The sequence below is a fragment of the Ambystoma mexicanum genome, chromosome 1p (assembly GCF_040938575.1).
Source record: "Ambystoma mexicanum isolate Mex_15411 chromosome 1p, UKY_AmexF1_1, whole genome shotgun sequence".
Classification (NCBI taxonomy): Eukaryota; Metazoa; Chordata; class Amphibia; order Caudata; family Ambystomatidae; genus Ambystoma; species Ambystoma mexicanum.
This window is the reverse complement of record NC_090921.1, coordinates 522,434,459-522,456,404: the sequence shown is the minus strand read 5'-3', so window position 1 is coordinate 522,456,404 and position 21,946 is coordinate 522,434,459. Positions and strand designations below refer to the sequence as shown.

General features: G+C 49.8%; 1 protein-coding gene across 4 annotated transcripts in view; it reads right to left on the bottom strand.

Annotated features, from left to right (window-relative positions):
- The window catches only part of ZFR2 (zinc finger RNA binding protein 2), a 2,121,586-nt gene that overhangs the window by 1,548,725 nt on the left and 550,915 nt on the right, over positions 1-21,946 (bottom strand). The window lies entirely within an intron of this gene.

Sequence of the window (21,946 nt, the reverse complement as noted above, 5' to 3'; positions counted from 1 at the left end):
TAACTTAAATGGCTGAAATGCACACACGCATAATAGCATCTACCAAACGGTCGACTCCGGTCCCTCTGAGGGCTTATTAATAGACAGGCCAGCAAAGCATTAGATGGTTAGCAATAAATTATGCATAAACTGTTCTTTGAGGCCTGGGCACTGGGAGGCATCACTAGAACAATGGACGATTATGGGTTTGAATGTGCAACTGGAAGTTACTGCCATGAGAGGAAGGAGGCGAGTAACTCAGGTTACCACCGGGACTCAACATTTCCAGGAGGTTCTGAGTCAGGTGATAGGCACAACAGGTGCATCTGCTTCAACAATAGACTAGTGCAGAGATGAAGGAAGGACACAGCATGGTTGTGTCCTCAAAAGAGAGTGAGGCATTTTACAAAGGATACTTGAGGCAATTCTTTGTGCGTCTTATCTTAAGATTTGGTATCCTTATCATCACTCTCCAATCTGTAAATGTGTCTTGTGGGTGGGAGCAGGTTGCAAGAAGATTAGAAGGGGGTCCTGTCAGTTTAGCAAAACAGCAATCCCTACCAGATACAGACACCTCAAGGAAGGTCACCGGACGGAGTCATATTGTTAGAAATAAGACACTCAACAGAATGGTCTTACATTTGGCTGTATTGTTCTAAGTCACCAGAAATTTTAATGACACCAACCATGAGTGTGGGAAACCTGAAGGTGTCTCACCCATATAGGTTGTTTGGTGTACAAATGTATGCACGGGCTGGCACCATCTAATAAACAAATTGAAGCGCTATCAGCCTACTCAGGTTCTTAGATCGGTAGACCACGATCTACTTATTATTTCTAGGATCAACTGTGTCTCAAGAGGAGATCACAGCTTTTCAGCTGCTGGACCAAGACTATGGAATAGTCTTCCACTGAACCTAAGAAGGGCAAATTCACTATCAATTTTAGAGCCGGTTTGAAGACCGACTAGTTCAAATAAATATGGTTCTTCTTTCCGTTTCTCTGGTAAATTTCAGCTGCATTAATCCACCAAATTGGCTGTATCTGTATTTTTAGCCTTTGATACCATCCGTGTCAGGATTCGATTCCGTTTGTTGTGTGCCCAATATAAATAATTCAAAATTTAAAATTCACCCGCCCGTCCCCAGGGACCAGTCATCCAGGTGGCTAGGACACATGGGGGGGGACTCGTGCGGGAGGATGACCTGGATGAGGGGCCTTCGGGGAGTGGAAGAGGGACCCCGGAAGGTGAGACACAGTATCCCTTTCCCTGCAACACGCTTTGCCCATCCTAGCAGGTAAGATACCTAGGAACTCAACTCCCCCCTTTCCCAACACTTTATCATGGACAGCTCACCATGAGTGAAAACGGACTAACACCAGAGACGTATACCCAAAACGTCCCAATACCATGGTCAGGCAATTACTGATCATTACTCACACCTGACTTCCATCACACTTCCCCATACAGATAAAAGGGGCAGCATGAAAGCACACTCTGAGTGAGGCAAAGCACACATGGAAACAGTGGTTCCAAAATAGCAGTTTAATACGAGGAGAAAGATGGCGAGACAAGAGAGGGTTGCAAGGAGGGAAGTGCCCTTGACCTTTTCAGACAGTAACTTTCTTGCACCTTGGAAAGTAAGAAACCTAAGACCGGGAACTAAAGCAGAACCAACCTGGATTGTGTGTCGGAGGTACCCGGGTCTCTCTCGCGTTGATAACCAAGGCGGGGAGGAGTGGCTGCCACTGTGGTAATGTCCTTGGCTCCTTCAACAAAGCAGTGCCAGTAAAGACAGCATAGCTGGTGAGTCGGAGAGACTGATACCAAACCAGCCTATGTTCAGAACCAAAGTTGCAAGCAGCAACATTATATGAATAAAACTAAAGAGAAAAGCATGTGAAACGTATGTGAGGAATGACAGGAAGATAACTGAAAAACATGGGAGTGATTGCACTTTGGGAGGCCAAATAAGATACCATAGACAGTATGATCCAATACCACGTGGGTGCTCACGCAAAGGTCTCAGTCAGGTATCCAATTAATTGGCAACTACTGAAAGGGGAGATTTGAAATCGAAGTAGTCCTGCAGAGGTTTAAGCTAAATCCTGTGCACATTCCAAAGTCTTTGATAGCTGAATGCGAGTCACAATTGGTCAATCCCGGCTGAGGGAGATTTATTGTGCCGAAGAAAGGATCTGATCCCGGCTGAGGGGTGGTCTGGGGTGAACTGTGAGTCACCAGAGAAAGAGTATTCTCTTATCATTGGAAACGGGGGATCTAAGCCCGGGAGAGGGGGATCCACGATACTGACAGAGGATTTGAGCCTGGCTGAGGGGGATCCAGGGTGAGACACCCTAAGTGAACACGCGAAAGAGGAGAGGAACTTGGTGTTTATTTTGTTCTTGTACATCAGGCCCTCTGAGTCAAGAGACGTTGATGAGCAAAGACTTGCATCCCAGAAGGCCCTGATGCTGGTAAAGGAACTGTGTCCTCGTGCCGAAGACGACAGAGTGTGTACTTTGCTTGAGTGAAACGCCTTGTCCAGTGCTGAAAAAGGTGAGTAAGGGAGGACAACAGCCTGAACAACTTGACATATCATTTTGTGAACACTTCTTTCTTTTTCATGAACACTACCCCTCACTATGTATGTTTAGCGGTAAGGATTGGCAATATTTTTAGTATATGGCCTTTTTTTAAGAGAATCCCCTAGGATTGCATTCTTATTATCTGATGGTCGTAGCTTGCTCCCATCTGCAGATTTAGGCTTAGATAGGCGTTTATCACACCCTTGTTAAAGTTCAATAAACACCCTTGAACTGTGGTCACTTGTGTCTGTCTTACTGTTGATACCATGTCTTCCTTACATTTGGTGTCATGAGTGGGATGTGACTCAACTGAAACAAATTGGGGAACCCTACAATTCCAGAAGCTTAGTCAGAGCTTGCAATCCCTCTATCCCACCTAGGAAAAGAGAAATGATTCCCACAGACTTAGTTTTGATACCCCCTCCTGGTTGTTATATTAAATTGGCCCCAAAATGTGGCCTAGCTTGGAAGTTCTTTACAGACGTTGTAGCAGGTATCATCGATCCCAACTTCCGGGGAGACGTAAAGCCTCGCTTACAGAACCATGGTGGAATCCCATTTGACGTACATTGTGGGGATGACATTGGCCAAGAGATTCTTGAAAAGGCATTTTTCCCTCATTTTAAAGACAGAGAACCAGAAGAAACGGTGAGAGGTACCTTATGCTTTGGGGAAGCTGATGAACTATCTACCACTGAAGAGAATAAGGGAGAACAGCCCACTGTCTATCCCGACCTGACCTTTGCCCAGCGAAATTACCCAGCTCTCGCTGAGGCTTTCTTACAAGCAATTCTCAAAGGAGAAGGTGTAGAGAAGGGAAGTCCTTTTTATTTCTTAAAGCAAGGATTGTTATATAGAAAAGAAACATCTACAGAAGGCTTAAGTAAAACCCAGTTAGTGATCCCCAAATCCCACAGGAAGATTGTACTATAGATTGCAGAGTCCCTTTTGACAGGGGAGACTTAGGACAATCCAAAACCCAGGCACAAACAATGGGATGTTTTACTGGCCAGGTATAGATGCTGATATAAAAACCTTTATTCAGACATGTGAAATGTCAAAAACACAGTATTCAAATCCGATTGCCTGCCCCTTTGAATCCTTTACCAATCATAGAAGTCCCTTTTTCAAGAATTGGGTTGGATATCATTGGAATTTTGGAGACATCTAGACTGGTAAACAAATATGACCTTGTCACTGTCGACTACACAACCAGATACCCCGAAGCATTCTGTACACCGAACACCACCACCCAGCAAATTCTAAAGCACTTCCTATCGTATTTTTCCTGGGTTGGCTTTCCTAAGGAATTCCTGACAGATCAAGGTTCACATTTTATGAGCAAGCTCATGGGTGAAGTCAAAGAGCTGTTCCATATTACCACCTTAAGAACTTCAGTGTACCATCAGCAAACAGATGGCTTGGTAGAGAGATTCAATACAACGCTTAAAATGATTCTCAAAAAACTAGTAGATAAGGACGGGAAAGTCTTGGACCGTATGATCCCTTGGGAAGTGTTTGCAGTAAGGAAAACACCTCAGGCATTTACTGGTTTCTCTCTTTTTGAACTACTTTATAGTAGGCAACCTAGAGATGTCCTGGACATGCTCCGGGAGACCTGGGAAGAACTAGAAGAGGCACCCATTCCCTTTTTGCAAACGTCTACCCGATTTGTGGCAGCATATGAAACTTGTTTGAAATTTAGTCTCTACTCATATGCAAAAGGCCTGAATCCAACAAAAGTCCATCTATGACAAAAAGGTGAATTTAAGATGACTTTCCGTAGGACAAAACTTATTGGTCCTCTTGCTTACCTCAGGAAACCAGCTTGTCTCTAAGTGGCATGGGGAATATGAAATACAGGACCTAACAGGAACCTGTACTTAAAGTAGCACAATCTGACAGGAAACAGAAGGTCTATCTATATCACGTAAACCTCTTAAAAGAGCGGAAGGAAAACCCATCTGCCACCAATGCCACGATACTATCCTGTTTTGTGCTAAAAGAGATAGACAACTTTGAATTCATTCTTCAAGAGTTATCGACAACAACAAGAAGATTTAAAGGATTTAATTATATTGGTTCCCGATGTATTCACAGAGAAACCAGGAAGAGGGAAAGGCACCTACCACTACATTAGATCACCTAAGGGAAAAGTGGTTAATCTGAAACCATATAAACTCCTGGAAGCCTGTAGACAGATAGTGGTTGAGGAAGAGAATAAAATGTTAAGAGCAAATATTATTGAACCATCTTCAAGCCCATGGTCCTCCCCTATCGTATTGGTCACCGACCTGAGCATTCCAGGAGGTTTTGTGTACATTTCCGACAAGTTATTGCCATTTCCGACTTTGATGCCTATCCCATGCCGCGCATCAATGACCTAATTGATAATGACGGCACTTTTCTATCAACCCAAGACTTAACAAAAGGTTACTGGCAGGCACCAGTACATGGTATCGACCTCGGGAGGATAGCTTAAGGGCACCATGCTCGTCTTGGAAGCAAGATGATGCAGAGCAACACAGGTTCGATCCCAGGGTCCGCGCTTAGAAACCTCTGGATATTAAGCGTGTTATAAACAACCGATTACAATTACAATTACCTGATAAGGAAAAGACAGCTTTCCCAACACCCCTAGGACTGTTCCAGTTCAATGTTCTCCCTTTTGGCTTGCACAGGGGCTCCAGCCACTTTCCAATGACTTACGGATAAAATATTACAGCCCTACTGTGATTTCTGCCTAGCTTATATTGACGATATTGTCATTTATAGTAACATTTGGGAAGAATATCTTTTCCATCAATTCACTATTATGAGAGTCCTCAGAGAAGCTGGCCTAACTGCCAATCCTTCCAAATGCAGACTGGACCAGTCGGTCATGAAATCCCTTGGCTTTTTCGTTGGTGTACAACTGCAACGCGAGAAAGTAAAAGCCGTCCTAGATACCCCTACACCTAAAACGAAGAGATCTCGAGCATTCCGAGGGTTAACCAGTTATTACCGTAGGTTTATTCCAAACAGACAGTTTGGAATAAGACAGAACAGCTAGGCTAACCGACAAATTAAAGAACGTTGAACCCCAGAAAATTCATTGGACTGACGAGGGTGACATATCTTACAACAACCTAAAACAAACCCTGTGCCAGAACCCGACCCTAAAGGTAGTTTCTCAAAGGGAATTGGATTACAAACAGACGCCTCTCTTACAGGGCTAGGAGCAGTCTTGTCACAAATTTGCGATGATTAGAACATCCCATCTTATTTACAAGTTGCAAACTTTTCCTACATGAAAAAATTACTCCGTGCTGGAATTAGAGGCCTTTGCCATTAAGTGATCCATCATCCACCTTAGAAACTACCTCCTAGGAAGCAAGTTAACACTTGTCATGGACCATTCTCCACTAGTGTGGATTAGCCAGCAAAAGAATTCTAACCCTCGACTAATGTCATGATTCTTAAAGTAGGGTTGCAGGTCTTTCACTGTGGAACACCGAAACCGCAAAGTCCAAGGGAAAGTGGATTTCCCCTCTCGGATTCCCCTGTGAAACAGATGTGGCTACATCGCATAGGGGAAGGGTATGGGAGAAACCTGAAGGTGTCTGTTATGGCTGGAAGACACTGATGAATCATCTGGCGACAATGGAGGAGGATCAATGGGGTTTTCTGTAAGCCTCCCAACATGGCGCCCTGGTTCGGGAGCAGCATTGCAGCCTCAGTCCCTGAGACACGACTAGCTCTGCCCTCTTTTCCAAGCAGCAACAGTTATGAGGCTGTGTATCCAGCGGGGCCTCGCGTCACTTCTCTCTTTAGCCTTAGTACGCTCCTAGGAGTCTTCTACCCTTTGATCCGCTTAAACAATTGTTTAATCTTTTCTTCCTCCCCTCTATTCTAGTCCCTACATTCGAATCCACACTGTATTCCTGTCGATTCTACTGCGACGGCTTTACTTCCTGGAATGCTAGTGCGTTGCCAGGCAATGGTACAGATGCCATTTAACTAGCAGCCGTACACAGACGGTTTATACGGTTCCGCCCCCTCCTGCTCTCTCTCACTAACACTAGTATTAGTCTTGTACACTGCAGACAGAACAGATTGCTCATCAGGAAACTCTGAGGCAATCCCTGGCGAACAATCTTACACTCCATTCGATCCTGTACGAACACAGCGTCTTGGTGCTTAGCAACGGTAGTATTTTGTTTCTCTCTCCCTTACGCCCAACCCAAGCTGAACTCTGTATCTCGACTCTGGTTGGTTCCTTTCTGTTTGCAGACCTCGCAAACCCCAGAAACAAGTTCAGCTTACCTCTCAGTAGACTTCCCATGATTCAAATATCTGCAGTAGCCTCGAGGTATGAAACTATCTCTGCTTTATCTTCTTGCATACGCTCAGAATAGTGAGCAGCATAAGTTAACTCTCTTCATTCTCTATACAGCCATCCTCCTTGAGTCCACAATCCTGCTGCACATGCAATACCCGAAGTTACAGTCTGATTCTAGGTAATAAGGGGAAATACTTTCTGCCTATTTTATATCAAAACCCATCATTGTTGTAAATCCTTTCTTTATACCTAATAGGCCATCCACATTGAGAAAACATTTCAGCGGGTCGTTCGCGCTACCACCTGTACATCTTGACAGATGACAGACGACATCCAGGGTTTTCTTTGCCAGGAGGGTTTCCCTGTGGGTACTGGAATTCCCTTTGCTGTCATCCAGCGCAGGGGGGTCCAGAGCCTAGGGAGATACTTCTCAAGTGCAGCTCTCTCATCTTCTGATCCAGGTTAGTGCAAGCACTGAGTTTAAACCTGTTGTGTTTGCCTTATCTGTATAACAGTCTCACCCGCTAATCCCCATGGATCTGTTATCCAGGTGGTCAGGAAACGGCCATCGCATTTGGATCCATTTCCGGGACGGACCAGTGCGGGAGGACCACTTGGATGAGGGGTTCTCGGGGAGTGGAAGTGGGACACCGGAAGGTGAAGTGCTATCCCCTTCCCTGTAACACCCTTTCCCCATCCTACCAGGTAGGATACATATGAACTCAACCCCCCCACCTTTCTCAACACAAACACTTTCTCACGGACAGCTTACTGTGAGCGAATAATAAAGTTACTCACCATAGTGACTACCTTACTCCTAGTCCATAGTCCCCTTTCCTCCATACTTATGGGACATTCCTCCGTCCTGTGGGATGGGACCGGAGCACTTTGTAAAAAGCATCCCGTTTTTCAAAAAACTTGTCCTTCCTCTCTTTTTACGCAGGGTACAGCACGCGGCCGTAAACCCACCCTTCTTAGCTCCGCCCAGCGCATCGCGCATCGCCCATCAGTCCTTTTCTATCGCATTTAAGCAATAACAGAGGAACCTTAATAGAGGGGACGCGGGCAGGCGTGCGTTGGAGGAAAGGGGACTATGGACTAGGAGTAAGGTAGTCACTACAGTGAGTAACTTTATTATACTCCTACGTCCCGTCCCCTTTCCTCCATACTTATGGGAGATTCCCAAGTACTCCTCACAGGAATTACGGGTGGATGGAAACTCCTTGCTGAAAAAGGTTTTTGAGCACAGCCTGGCCAAAAAAGCCGATGGAGAGGCCCATGTAGCCGCTTTCGCAATGGTCTCCCAGGGGACATGCTTCTGAAAAGCAACCGCAGCTGCTTTGCCCCGTACCAGGTGTGCGTGAACCTCTTTAGGAGGTTGGAGGCCCTGAACAGTGTAAGACTCCATAATACACCAAGCAACCCACCTGGAGATGGTTGCTTTGGAGGCCGGTTTACCCTGTGGATTACCAAAGGTCACCAATAGTTGAGAAGAATTCCTAAATTCAGATGTTCTGTCCAGATAGAACTTAAGAGCTCTTCTAACATCCCGGCAATGCAAAAACATTTCGGCTTCCGAAGCCTGGTCTGGGAAGAAGACGGGCAAGGAGATTGACTGATTTAGATGAAAATCCGAGACCAGTTTTGGTAGGAAAGAAGGATTCGTCCTCAAGACAACATTATCAATGTGGAAAACCAAGAAGGGATGCTCCATCGACAAAGCCTGGAGCTCACTCACACATCTTACCGAAGTCACTGCGACCAAGGAGGTGGTATCCAAAATGGCCGCCGTAGTCTTGGCGGGAGCGGGCGCCATTTTGTCAGCACCTGAGGAGAACTGCGACGCGTGTGGAAGTGAGACAGGGGTCTCCACAGGTGGGTCAGGGGTCTTCATTTTAGCCTTGATACAAGGAAGCTCGGCCGAACCGGTGTTGTGAGGCCTAGAATGTTTTTGAGACATTTTAACAGCAAAGAAGCCTTCAACGGAAGGACCTCGGTACTGCCGGTAACTGAGGAGTTACAGTCAAAGACCTCACTCCGTGCCCCCTGAACAGGTCTGGTGTCACCGCTTCAACAGGAGCGATGAGGAACACACCTCACCAACAAAACCTTAACTGCCCTCTCAGAACTGTCGTCACCCTAACCACCAGACAAGGACCCTCGGACCCGAGCCCGGTATCTAAAAGCCCTACCCCAGGCCTCAAACTTTTGTTCGGTACCAACAGCCTCAACAGAGACCTCACGGCGTACCCCGGTGTTTTTACGGGAAGATCCAATCCGGGAGACCTCGAAGCAAGCTCCGGTACCCGCCGCCACAGCCGAGCTGGGCCCACAAATAGCCTCCACAGGAGGTGCCTCGGATAGTAATCTGGTGTCAGTAGGCCCCTTACGGAGACCCTCTGAGAAAACTCTGGTACACTTTTTAGGCCTAGAAGGCACCTCAGAGCAAACCCCGGTAATAGAGCTCTTGACGCTCCTTCTGGACCAGGAAGACCCCAGGAAGGAGTCCCCCCAGCCGGGGTGCTCTAAAAAGTAAAGAACTCACCGGGCGTTGCTTCTTTTCTTCAATGAATGTAAGAAAATGCAACGGGGGAGTGCTGGAACACCTCCTCCCACCGCTCCAAATGACGTTGAAGCACCCGGATCGAAAGGGAGTCGCAGTAAAAGCATGAGTCCCACCAACGTTCCGGACCCAGACATTCTAAGCAAAGAGGATGGGGGTCCGCCCTAGCGAAGCGTCGCTGACAAGAAGAACAAAGTAGGAAAATCTTGAAACGGTAGACAGACTCACGACCGCTAGCCGGAGAAGGAGAGCACGACAATGGAAGAAAAAATCTCACGAAGATGCAAGTGCGTCCAGTCCCGAATGAGCGGAGAAAAGGACTGATGGGCGATGCGCTGGGCGGAGCTAAGGAGGGTGGGGTTACGGCTGCATGCTGTACCCTGCGTAAAAAGAGAGGAAGGACACATTTTTGGAAAAATGTGATGCTTTTTACAAAGTGCTCCGGTCCCGTCCCACAGGACGGCGGAATGTCCCATAAGTATGGAGGAAAGGGGACGGGACGTAGGAGTAAACGGACTAACACAAAGCCAAATACCCGACATGTCCAATACCAATACCATGGTCACCGAACGTCAGGCAATTACTGATCATTACACACACCTGACTTCCATCACACTTCCCCACATGGATAAAAGGCGGAGCACGAAAGCACACTCTGAGTGAGGCAAAGCACACGAGGAAACATCGGTTCCAAGAAAGCATGTTAATACCAGGAGAAAAACCTTGAGACCAGATAGGGTTGCAATGAGGGAAGTGCACTTGACCTTTTCAGACTGTTACTTTTGCAAACCTTGAAAAGTAAGAAACGTAAGACCGGGAACTAAAGCTGAACAAACCTACATTGTATGTCGGAGGTACCCAGGGTTCTCCTGCGTCGATAACCAAGGCGGGGAGGAGCGGCTGCCAGTGTTGTACTGTGCTTGGACCCTACAACAAAGCAGCGCCAGTAAAGACAGCAGAGCCGGTGAGTCAGAGAGACTGATACCAAAGCAGCTTATGTTCAGAACCAAGGTTGCAATTGACATTATATGAAGAACTCTAAAGACAAGAGGCGCGTGAAACGTATGTGACAAATGACGCAAAGATAATTGAAAAACAGAGGATCGATTTAACTTTGGGAGGTCAAATAAGATACCATAGACAGAGTGGTCCAGCGCCACGAGGGTGCTCAGTCGAAGGTCTCTGTCAGGTATCCAATTAATTGGCTACTATTGAAAGGGGAAATTTGATATCAAAGTGGTCCTGAAGCAGGTCAAGCTAAATCCCATGCACATTCAAAAGTCTTTGATAGTTGAATGTGTGTTACAATTGGTCCGAGCCCGGCTGAGGGAGACTAATTGTGATGAAGAAAGGATCTAATCCCGGCTGAGAGAATACAAGGTGAACCATGAGTCACCCCTTAGATAGTATTTTCTAATCACTGGAAAAGGGGGATCTGAGCCTGGAAGAGGGGGATCCACGATACTGACTGAGATAAAAAGGGCCTGAGCCTAGCTACAGGGAATCCAGGGTGAGACACGCGAACTGAACACCCGAAAAGAGGAGAGGAACTTTGTGTTTATTTTGTTCTTGTACTTCTGGCCTTCTGAGTCAAGAGACTTTGGAAAAGCAAAGCGACTTGCATCACAAAAGGCTCTAATGTTGGCAATGGAACTGTGTCCTCATGCCGAAGAAGCCAGATGTGTGCTTTGCTCGAGTGAACTGCCTTGTCCTGTGCTGAAAACGTGGGGAAGGGAGGCCAACGACCTGAACATCCTGACATATCATTTTCTGAACACTTCTTTCTTTTTCATGAGCACTAACCCCTCACTATGTGTGTTTAGTGGTAATGATTGCCAATTGTTTTTTTTTGTTTTAGTATAGGCCCTTTTCTTTTGACGAGACTCTACGAGGACTGTGTTCTTATCATTTGATGGTCGTAGCTTGCTCCCATCTGTAGATTAAAGTTTACATAGGCGTTTATCACACCCTTGTTAAAGTTCAATAAACACCCTTGAACTGTGGTCACTCGTGTCTGTCTTACTGTTGATATCATGCCTTCCTTACATGAGCCAGGGGCCCCCAGGACCATTTGTTCAACCCAATGGACCAAGAGGCATCTGTGAAGGGTCAGCAATGCGAAGTCTGCAACTGTTTGACGAATGTTCAAAATATTCCATTTTATTATGAAACAAATAAAGGAAAAATGCCTCACTATCCCTACTCTGCTGAGGATTTCCCTGCCTAACTAAAGCTAAATTATAAGTTACTCATAGTGACTAACGTACTCTTAGTCCTTAGTCCCCTTTTCTCCGTACTGCATGGGCATCCCTTCCAAGGGACGGGAGACGGAACCTTTTTCACCAGAAAGCAACCTTCTTCCCCATTAAATTTAGAGGCGTGCGGCCCTGGGAGCATGCGCTGCCTTGACTCCGCCCTCTGGCGTCACACCTCAGTCCCCATAGACGCGACGACAATAGATCACCACTGCCTAATGACACCAGATTTATTAGGGGGGGGGGGTGGTGGGACGTATGGAGGAAAGGGGACAAAGAACTAAGAGTACGTTAGTCACTACAGTGAGTAAATTATAATAACTCTTACATCCCATCCCCTTTCCTCCATTCTGCATGGGCGATTACAACTGAGTGTAGCCCCAGTATGGAGAGGAGAACCTCCTTAAGCAAACAGGTTTCAAAGAACCGCCTGTCCGAAGGCCGCGTCTGATCTAGAGCCGGCATCCAAACAGTAGTGCTTGCAGAAAGCAGACGGGGTGGCCCATGTGGCCGCCCTGCTTATGACCTGCCAGGGGACATGCCTCTGGAAAGCGATGGCCGTTGCCTTGGCTCTGACCGCGTGGGAGTGCATGTTGGCCGGCAGTGGCTTATGCTGTCCCTCGTAAGCTTCTTTGATGGCAGAGACCATCCAAGGGGCTATGTAGGCCCGATACCCTGGTCTTGATCCGCTGAAGGTGACGAAAAGTGTGGCCGCATTGTGGAAGCCCTTGGTCGTGTCCAAGTAGAATTTCAGGGTACGCCTGACATCAAGGCAGTGCAGAACCCTCTGCGCCTCGTCTTTGGGCTCAGAAAAAAACATAGGAAGCACCATTTCTTCGTTCAGATGGAATGCGGAAAGCACCTTAGGTAAGAATGCTGGGTGTGTCTGCAGGACTACTTTTTCCCTGTGAAACGTAGTATATGGCTCTGAGGTGACCAGCGCCTGGATTTCGCTGATTCTGTGAGCCAAGGTGAGGCCGACTAGCAAGGCCATCTTAATGGTGACCAGCCTGATGTCCGCGGACGCGATTCGTTCAAATGGTTTGTGTGCTAGGGCACCCAAAACTATGTTGAGGTCCCACACAGGGTGCGGCCTCTTGATGGGCTGGTAGAGCCTGGCAAGTCCCGTCAAATGTTTCTTGACAATCGGGTTGGAAGAGGAAAACATTTCCTCCTCCGAGTTTCTGTAAGCCCCAACGGCTGCCAGGTAAGTGCGGCAAGTGTCTACCTGCACGCCAGAATGGGCGAGGTGTGCCGAGAAGGAGAGCATGTCGTCCAAGGTACATGCAAGAGGGTTGATACCCTTAAGAGTCTGCCCAATCATAGAACCTGGTCCACTTGCTCCTATACTGGGCCCTGATAGATTTGCTCCTGGAGCCCTGTATGATCTCTAGATTAGCCTAAAAAAGCTGAGGTGACCTAGCGTGACCTGTTCAGGAACTACGCTGTGAGGGCTAGTTTCTTGGAGTGGGGTGGATGACCCTGCCCCCCTGCTGTGCCAGAAGATGTGCTGGGACCATCGGAAGGTGAATGGGAGGCCTCTCCGAGAGGCTGAACGGCTCCGAGAACCATGGCCTGGCTGGCACCAGGGTGCTATTAGAATGTTGCTGAGGTGGCAAGACTCCTTGATCTTGCATATCACCCTGTGTATCAGCGGTGTGGGTGGGAAGGCGTATGCGGTCATTCCATCCCACCGAATCTGGAATGCATAGCCCAGGGAGTCTGGGCCCTGACCCTGCCAGTAGGTGAACAGTTGGCACTTCCTGTTGTCCCAAGGAGGCAAAGAGGTCCACCTGGGGGTGTCCCCATTTGTAGAAGATCTCCTGCAGTACCAGGTCGTTCAACCGCCACTCGTAGTTGTCCGCTTCCAGTCTGCTGAGCCTGTCTGCCTCAAGGTTGGATTCCCCGGCACGTGGAAGGCTGTGAGGTAGATGTCGTTATCCAGGGCCCAATCCCACATGCTGAAAGCCAGTCTGCACAGAGAGGGTGGGGGGTCTGGTACCTCCCTGCTTGTTGACATAGAACATGCTGGTCGAGTTGTCTGTCTGAATGAGGACGACTTTGCCCTCGATAACCGGAAGGAAGGCTCTGAGCGCCAGCCAGATGGCCTTCAGTTCGAACCAATTGCTGTGGTACTCCTGCTCCTGCCGGGTCCAGGTGCCATGGACACAGTGGTTGTCCAGGTTGGCCCCCCCAACCCTCAAGAGAGAAGTCTGTGGTGATGGTGACCTGTGGGGTAGGTTGCTGAAAAGGCTTGCCCGTCCGCAGGTTGCAGTCCCTGCACCACAATTTGAGGTCTGGGTGAAGTGACGGAAGAAGGGAGTAGTTTCCTACCTGTAACTCCATTTCTCCAGCGTTGGTATCTTTCATGGATTCACATGCTGTGAATATTTCCCGTCAGGCTGGAAAACCTCGGCAACTTTAACCTAGCATTTTCCTGTGGAAAACATTAACACCTTAGTGTCCTATCAACGTCCTTTTTGGGTGCTTTAGGCTACACCAATAGGCCGTCCGGTACAAATAGCCCCACCCCTGCCCTTCAGATTTTAACCCCCAAAGTAGAGGAAACCCGAATCAAGGTTTGCCTGCAGGCGGAGGCTGGCGGGCGCATGTGAATCCATGAAAGATACCAACGCTGGAGAAATTGAGTTACAGGTAAGAAACTACTCTATTCTCCAGCATTGGATCTTTCATGGATTCACATGCTGTGAATAGATTACATAGCAGTATGTCCAACCACTGGAGGTGCATGACAGGCAAACTAAACCCATGCCCCCAGGCCATAACCACTAACAGAAAGAATAACCTCCCTCAACATGCATGATAACAGAAATAACAAGTGATGGAGTAAAACACAAACCCCGGAAGCTGCAGGGCTTACCTTATTGAAACAGGTGTTGAAGGACCACCCGTCCCACCTGCACATCTTCCACATGTTGCTGATCCAGACAGTAGTGTCTGGTGAAGGTATGCAGCACCGCCCACGAAGCCACCTGGCAAATGTCAGCAAGCATGATTCCAGGTCAGAGCACCGCCGACGACGCTGTGGACCTTGTAGAATGGGCCTTAGGATTGCCCCTCAAGGGCTTGTCAGCATTTCCGTGACAAAATGAAATTGTGGACGAGACCCAACGGGAAAGTCCTTGCTTGGAAATGGATCGTCCCTTGCTGGAGGGACCAAACGCCACAAACAGCTGTTTCAACTGCCTGAAGTCCTGAGTACGGGCCAGATAAAACTTCAGCGCCCTCTTGACGTCCAGGGAATGCAGGGCTCTTTCCGCCGGCATGGCCGCCTTAACGAAGAACGAGGGCAAGGCAATTGTAGCGTGTTTGTGAAACACTGAAGGCACTTTTGGTATGAAGTGCGGATTAGTAGACAGGAGAACCTTGTCTCTCATGAATCGCAGGTACGACGGGTCAATGACCAGCGCCTGAAGCTCCGAAATCCTTCTGGCAGATGTAATTGCCACTAGAAATGCAACTTTCCACAAGTGGAACTTCAAGGACACAGTCGATATGGGCTCAAACGGCGGTTTCATGAGAGCAGCGAGAAACACAATGAGACTCCATACCGGAGCAAACCTCTTCTCTGGGGGGAAATGTCCAAAAAAGTCCTTTCAGAAAATGCTTAACCAATCTGTCACTAAACAGCGGAGTAGCATGGCGCCGTCAGGTGAATCTGGAAATGGCCACTAAATTAATCTTGACTAAAGACAACGCCAGGCCCCCCCTGGGCCAGATGCAGCAGGCATGGCAGAACCTTGGCCGGTGAAACCTCCAATGGCTGCACGCCCAGCTGCTGTTCGCACCAGTCACAGAACTTCGCCCATTTTCTGCTGTAGATATTAGAAGAAGGCGCCCTTGCCACGTCCAAGATCCGACGACACTCCTGTGAGATACCTAGATGACCGAACTCGGGAGTGGTCAGGAGCCATGCAGCCAGGCTGACAGATGTTGGATCGTGATGCCACACTCTCCCTTCATCTTGCGATAGCAGATCCTGTTCTGCCCCCAGACGTAGCAGCTATTCCGCCGTTAGATGAAGGAGATCTGAGAACCACGTCTGTCTGGGCCAGAATGGGGAAACCAAGATCACTTTGCACAGGTACTTGAGCACCGACTGGATTGTCCGCAGAACCAGCGGAAACAGAGGGTACGCATACCCGAAGAGGCCCATCCACGGTAACAAGAACGTGTCTCCTTTTGACTCTGGATGAGCCACTCTGCTGGCAAACAATGGGCACTGCTTGTTCTTTGGCGTTGCAAACAAGTCGAGAGGGGGAAACCCCCACTTCCTGAAGATCTTAGTCTTCAGGAAGCTCTTTCGGCTCCCCGTCTCTGCTGAGAGCGTCTGCCTGCACATTCTGGATCCCCGGCAGATGGTAAGCTGTAATGTGAATTCCCTGAGCAATGGCCCAATGCCACACCTCTTGAGCCTCTCTGGACAGGAGCCGAGAATGCGTGCCCCCCTGCTTCCTCAAATAGTACATTGTGTTGGTATTGTCCGTCAACACTCGAACCCCCGCGTTGATGTGCAATAATGTCTCCTCCCGAGACCACAGGCCCTGGACCTCCGACTGGTCGAGGTGCACCCCTCAACCCACCTGGGAGGCGTCCATCACTATCGTGAACTGAAAGTCCGGCTCCAGCAGGGGCATGCCCCGTACAAGATGTCTGTGCATGCCCACCATCTCAGGGCTTCCACCAGTCCCCCGGGAGAGGGCCACGTTGCCCGACCATAATTCTTGACTCTGCAACCACCTGTCTGCGAGGAATACCTGCACCAGCCGCATGAACAAGCGAAAATTCTGGATAAGCGGGATGCAGGATGCGATGGAACCCAGCAGCAACATGTAACTGCGGACCAAGACCACTGTTCCTTGACCCCATTCGACTGCTCTGGACTGCAACTTCACCACTCTCTCTTCCTAATGCTTCACCAGATTGTCCAGTGTGAGAAACTGAGCACAGAGAAACTCCCTGGATGGCGTCAGAAAGGATTTTGCGAAGTTGACTGCGAACCCTAGCCATTGTAACAGGTTCATGGATGACTGGAGAGACTCCAACGCCCTTTCCGGCGACAGCCCCCGTACCAACCAATCATCCAGATACGGGTACACATGATGCCCCCCCTGCAGAGGAAGGCAACGACTGAAGCTAGGCGTTTTGTGAACGTTCTGGGAGCAGATTTCAGCCCAAACCGGAGGACACGTAACTGGTAATGATCATCCCCGACCAGAAAGCGCAGGAACTTGCAATGGTTTGGCCTCATCGGGATGTGGAAGTAAACGTCCTCCAAATCTAACGACGCCAGGAATTCTCCCGGCTCCACCACACAGATCACATTCTGCAGCGTAAGTATCTTGAACTTCAGGCGTTGCAGCTTCTTGTTCAACGGCCGAAGATCTAGAATAGGCCTCCACTTTCCATAGGGCTTTTTGATGACAAAATACCAGGAGTGCACCCGCGGCCACGTTCCGACACCGGGACTGGTTCTATCGCTCCTTTCACCAACAAGTTCTACTTCCTGCCGCAAAACAGGCAGGTGCGGCTGCACCACGTGAACCGGTGGAATTTGGAGTTGAGGATAACGAAACGCCAACGAGTGGCCGAGACGTACCGTATCAGTACCCAGCGGTCCGTAGTAATAAGATTCCACTTGTCGACGTGTTGCGACACTCTTCCTGCAAGTTGAATGCCGCATAGCAGTCATTGGTGAGACGTAGACTGCCGTCCCCTTAGCAGCGGAGGCGGCAGGACCCTTCTTAAGCTGCGCCTCAAAGTCCTTGCCTTTCTGTACCAACTGGAATGAGCACCTGAAGCCTTGGGAAGAGTAACTGGAGCGACTGTAACCTTGGTCGCGGGAAGTGGCAAATCTGGCATTACCAGAGGCCCCTCTAAACGCCCAAAAGGGGTGAAAAGAACAGCCTGTTGAAGAGCCCCCGGCGTCTTCACAGTCTCAGTGTCTTCCTTCATTCCCTTTAGCGCCTCAGATTTTTTCACCAAAGAGCTGCTCCCCCTCACAGGGAATATCCACTATTTTATGCTGGACCTCTGGACAGTGCAGCGCAGCCACGCCTGCCCCCAGAGAACACCACCATTATTTATTTGCTTCAAGTCCGACTGCGCCAAGTCCACTGCAATGTTGATGCTGTGGTTGGAGGCCTCCTCCCCCTCTCGAACCAGCAGCATAGCTTCTTTGCATTGTTGTTCCGGGAGATTTTCCAAGAGCGGGGCCAACCGGTGCCACATCTCCCCGTCATACCTGGCCATAATGGCCAAGGAATTTGCCGCCTTCACTGTCGTAGCGCCCACAGTGAGGACTTTTCCCCCGAAAGTATCTTGTTTTCTGGCCTCACTGTCCGGGGGCGTAACACACTTGTGCTGGCTCATCGCCTTCCGACTAGCCGCCGCTAAAAACCACCGACTTCGGCGTGGGCGGAGACATGAGGCACTTGGGGGTCGATTCAGGCGCCTTAAACTTTTTCTCCAGACACCCCTTCACAGCTGGTTCCAAAAATGGATGGCGCATCACGCGCAGGCCCTCCTGCCATACATGGTCCAAAAAGGGACCGGACACTGCCTTCCGTCGCCTCCCCATATGATCGAAGAGAAAACTGTCTTTTAGCTCCTCCTCAGGAGCAAGTCCAAATTCTTGTCACGCCTTCGCCATTATAGCGTGAAATGCCCCAATATCATCCGGCGGAGATGGCTGAGCTGGGCTACTAGGCGGTTCCACCTCCGGGTCTGTATCCCAGGTATCGTCTCTCCTGGGCGACGAGGACACCGTTGACAGCGTATCACAAGGGCCGCTCTCCGGATCAGAATCGACCAGCTCCCCTTCCTCTGGATGACTTTGTGGAAGGCCCAACCCCACCGGCGACAGTAATGGCAGCCGCACCGGAGGCAAATTCCTGGGGAGACTCGGGCGAGGGGCCTCAACAGGCACACTAGGCACCACTGGAGCCACCGGGCTCGGAGCCGATGGAAGTCTTGCATCCAATTGTCCCAACAGCGACTGGAGCGTACTTCGCACCAACAGGTACAGGGGTGCCCCAGCCCCAGCCAGACTAGACGTAGACGGGCCTGCCTCCCGCAAAGCTAGCGCCGATGGATGAAACCAGACCCCAGGACATTGAATATGGAGCAGGATCTTGTTGAAGAATTTCCACCGGGAGCAACGGCCCAAAGCCAGCCCCAGAATGCCACGGATCTACCGTCGGCAACAGACCACCATCCGCCTCCAACTGCGCCATCGACAGCAATTACGACCCACTGACAGTCACAGCCGTAGAGGGAGCCGACGACACTCCTGTCGACGAAGAGAGGATTGTACCACAATCGTTGACGACGGAACCTCCGTCAACAACCTCGTCATCGGTACTAAGGTCTCCACAGGCCTGGCCTTCTCCAACGTTGTGAGCCATGTGGATGAAGTCTGGAATGGTGTTTGGACGAGTCCCTGCTGGAAGAGGACATATGCCGGTCCTTAGACGAGTGCTTCGAGGACTCCTCTCACACCCTCGGCTTCTCTCTCTCCACCGACGCTGACTTCTACGCTGACTTCTCTGGCCTATCACTCAACCCTTTGGACTTGTCCGGTCTCACTGACTTGGACCGATGCGACCTAGATTCAGAGGAACCACCTTTCCCCCACCTCTAATGCTGGCACCTCCGTGCATTGCTTCTTGGGGGGGGTTCCACCGACACCGCCCTCCGCAGCGTAGACGCCTTAACCACCGGAGCTGAAGACTTGCTTCCCCGGGACGAAACCTCTGAACCTGTGTAGGTGCCCTCGTTAAGCCAACAAATCAGCCGGCAGTTGCGGTCTTTCAGTGTTTTCTGAGAAAACCCATGACAGATCTCACAAGCGTCCGACGAATGATTGGGGTATAGACAATAAAGGCAATCTGCATGTCTGTCCCCCTCGAAGACCTTCTTTAGGTCACAGGTTACACAAGCCCTTAACAGCGATTTTTTCTGGGCCACAGATGACATTATGGCCAAACTACGAAAGCATGTGTAGAACACGAAGAGTAGACACGAGGAGATCCCAGCGGTTTGGAGACGGTTAAAATCTGAAGAGAAGCCACAGGGACGGTGCGGTTTATACCGGACGTCCTATTGGTGTAGCCTAAAGCACCCAAAAAAGACTTCGATAGGACACTAAGGTGTCAAAGTTTTCCATAGGGAAATGCTAGGTTAAAGTTACCGAGGTTTCCCAGCCTGACGACGGGAAATATTCACAGCATGTGAATCCATGAAAGATCCAATGTTGGAGAACGTAGATGATCTCTGACTGGGAGCCTCGCTCATGGTTCCAAGATGCTGCAAAGTGCAGCTGTATCTTCATCCTGAGTCTCGTGTGAGGGACAGCCAGGAGGACTGCTGCCATGAGACCCAGTAGGTGTTGTACCACCAGGCCGAGGTCACTTCTCTGCTGAGGAAGTGCGCCATGGCCCTCTTGATGGCTGTGATCTTGTCCTCCAAAGGAAAAACGTTCTCGGAGCATGTGTCCCAGATGAGCCCCAAGTAGGTCAGTCTCTGCGTAGGCTGAAGCTGCGACTTCTTGTGGTTGCGCGAAAAACCCAGCTCGTGCAGTGCGTTCATAAAAGCGTGGGAAGTGTGGTGCATGGCTTCCGGAGATGTTGCCCTGACAAGCCAGATGTCGAGGTACGGGTAGATGTGGAGGCCCTGAGACCTGAGGATGGCAGCCACTGTATTCATCAGCCTGGTAAAGACCCTGGGGGCCGAGTTGAGGCTGAAAGGAAGCACCTTGTATTGGAAATGTTAGCCCATGATCCTGAATCATGGAAATGAACAATGAGGCTGCCAGATCAGGACGTGTAAGTACACGTCCGTCAGATCCAGGGAACACCTCCAGTCTCTCTTGCACAATGTCTCTACTATCAAAGCTGGCGTAACCATCTTGAATTTCTGTAGAGGTAGGGAGAGGTTGAGGGTGGAAAGGTCCAGCACAACTCTCAGATCCACCTGGTTCTTTTTCTGCATGGTGAAAATCCTGGAGTAAAAGCCCAAGCCTCGCTGGGAGGCTGGGACTTCCTCCACTGCCTGTCTCTCGACGAGCGACCAGATGTCCGCCAAAAGATATGCTGTCCCAACATGTGGGAGTGGAGGGGAAGAAGGAGGAGACGCTGGGAAAGGGAGGCGGTACCCAGTGGATACTACGGAGAGGGTACAGGGGTCTGTGAAATTCTGGTGCCAAAAATATGCATGGAGAGCAAGCTTGCCCCCCACTGGAGACACGTGGACCCGGAGAGGCGTGTCATGCCTTCTTTCGCTCTGAGGCTGTTGCGGAGGAGGGGGACTCCCCCGCCTTTTTTGTTGCTTACTCCGATGTTGGGTCCATGAACGGTCAGGCTGCCTGGACCTCCGCTCTTGGAAGCCGCGGAACCCTCTGTATGTACGCCCCTTGTCGGAGCGCTCCTGTGACTGGGTGTACGTTTTGGGCGTGGTCTTTGTAAGGATGGATAAAGACTTGGCCGTTTGTGAGCTGTTTTTCTTTTTGTCCAGCTCCTCGTCTGTGGTGGAGTGGAAGAGGTCACCCCCTTCTAACAGAAGGTCTAAGATGCGTTCGTGAACATCCTGGTTGAATTTAGTAGCACGGAGCAAGGCCGTTCTCATGTCCGTGGCAATGCAGATGACCCGGTCAGAGGTGTCAATGTGGGCCACGGTGGACTCCATGATGTCTTGTGCCACCATCTTGTCCTCTGCCAGAATCGTGTTTGTCTCTGCGCTGGAAGCACTGGGAGGAAATCCGCAATTTCCCGCCAAAGCCTCTGGTTAACGGCTGCCAGCATGGCATCCGCGTTGGCTTGATGAAGATGCAGGGATGCTTTGAAATACAGCTTCTTCCAGTACACCTCCAAGATCTTCTCCTCCTTGCCTGGAAACGCTGCGGAGGAAGAGGCTGAGGACGACTGAGGCTTGTAGTATAGTGATGCCGCAGCATTCACTGAAGAGTGTGGCTGAGGGTGGGCCGATAGCAAGAGTGTAACGCCCTCCATCTGCCTGTACTTGGCGTCCAGGCATCTTATGACCGGCTGGACTGAGTGGGGCTTCAGCCAGCCCTTCTTGGCCAAGGCGACCACGTCCTTCTACATCAGGAGCCTCGTTCTTGCTGCGGGACATAGTGTGAGGACTTCGGCGAGGATCCCCTCTGCTGGTTGCTCAACCTCGGGTTGAGGAAGGCCCAAGTACTCTGCCAGCCCTGCAAGA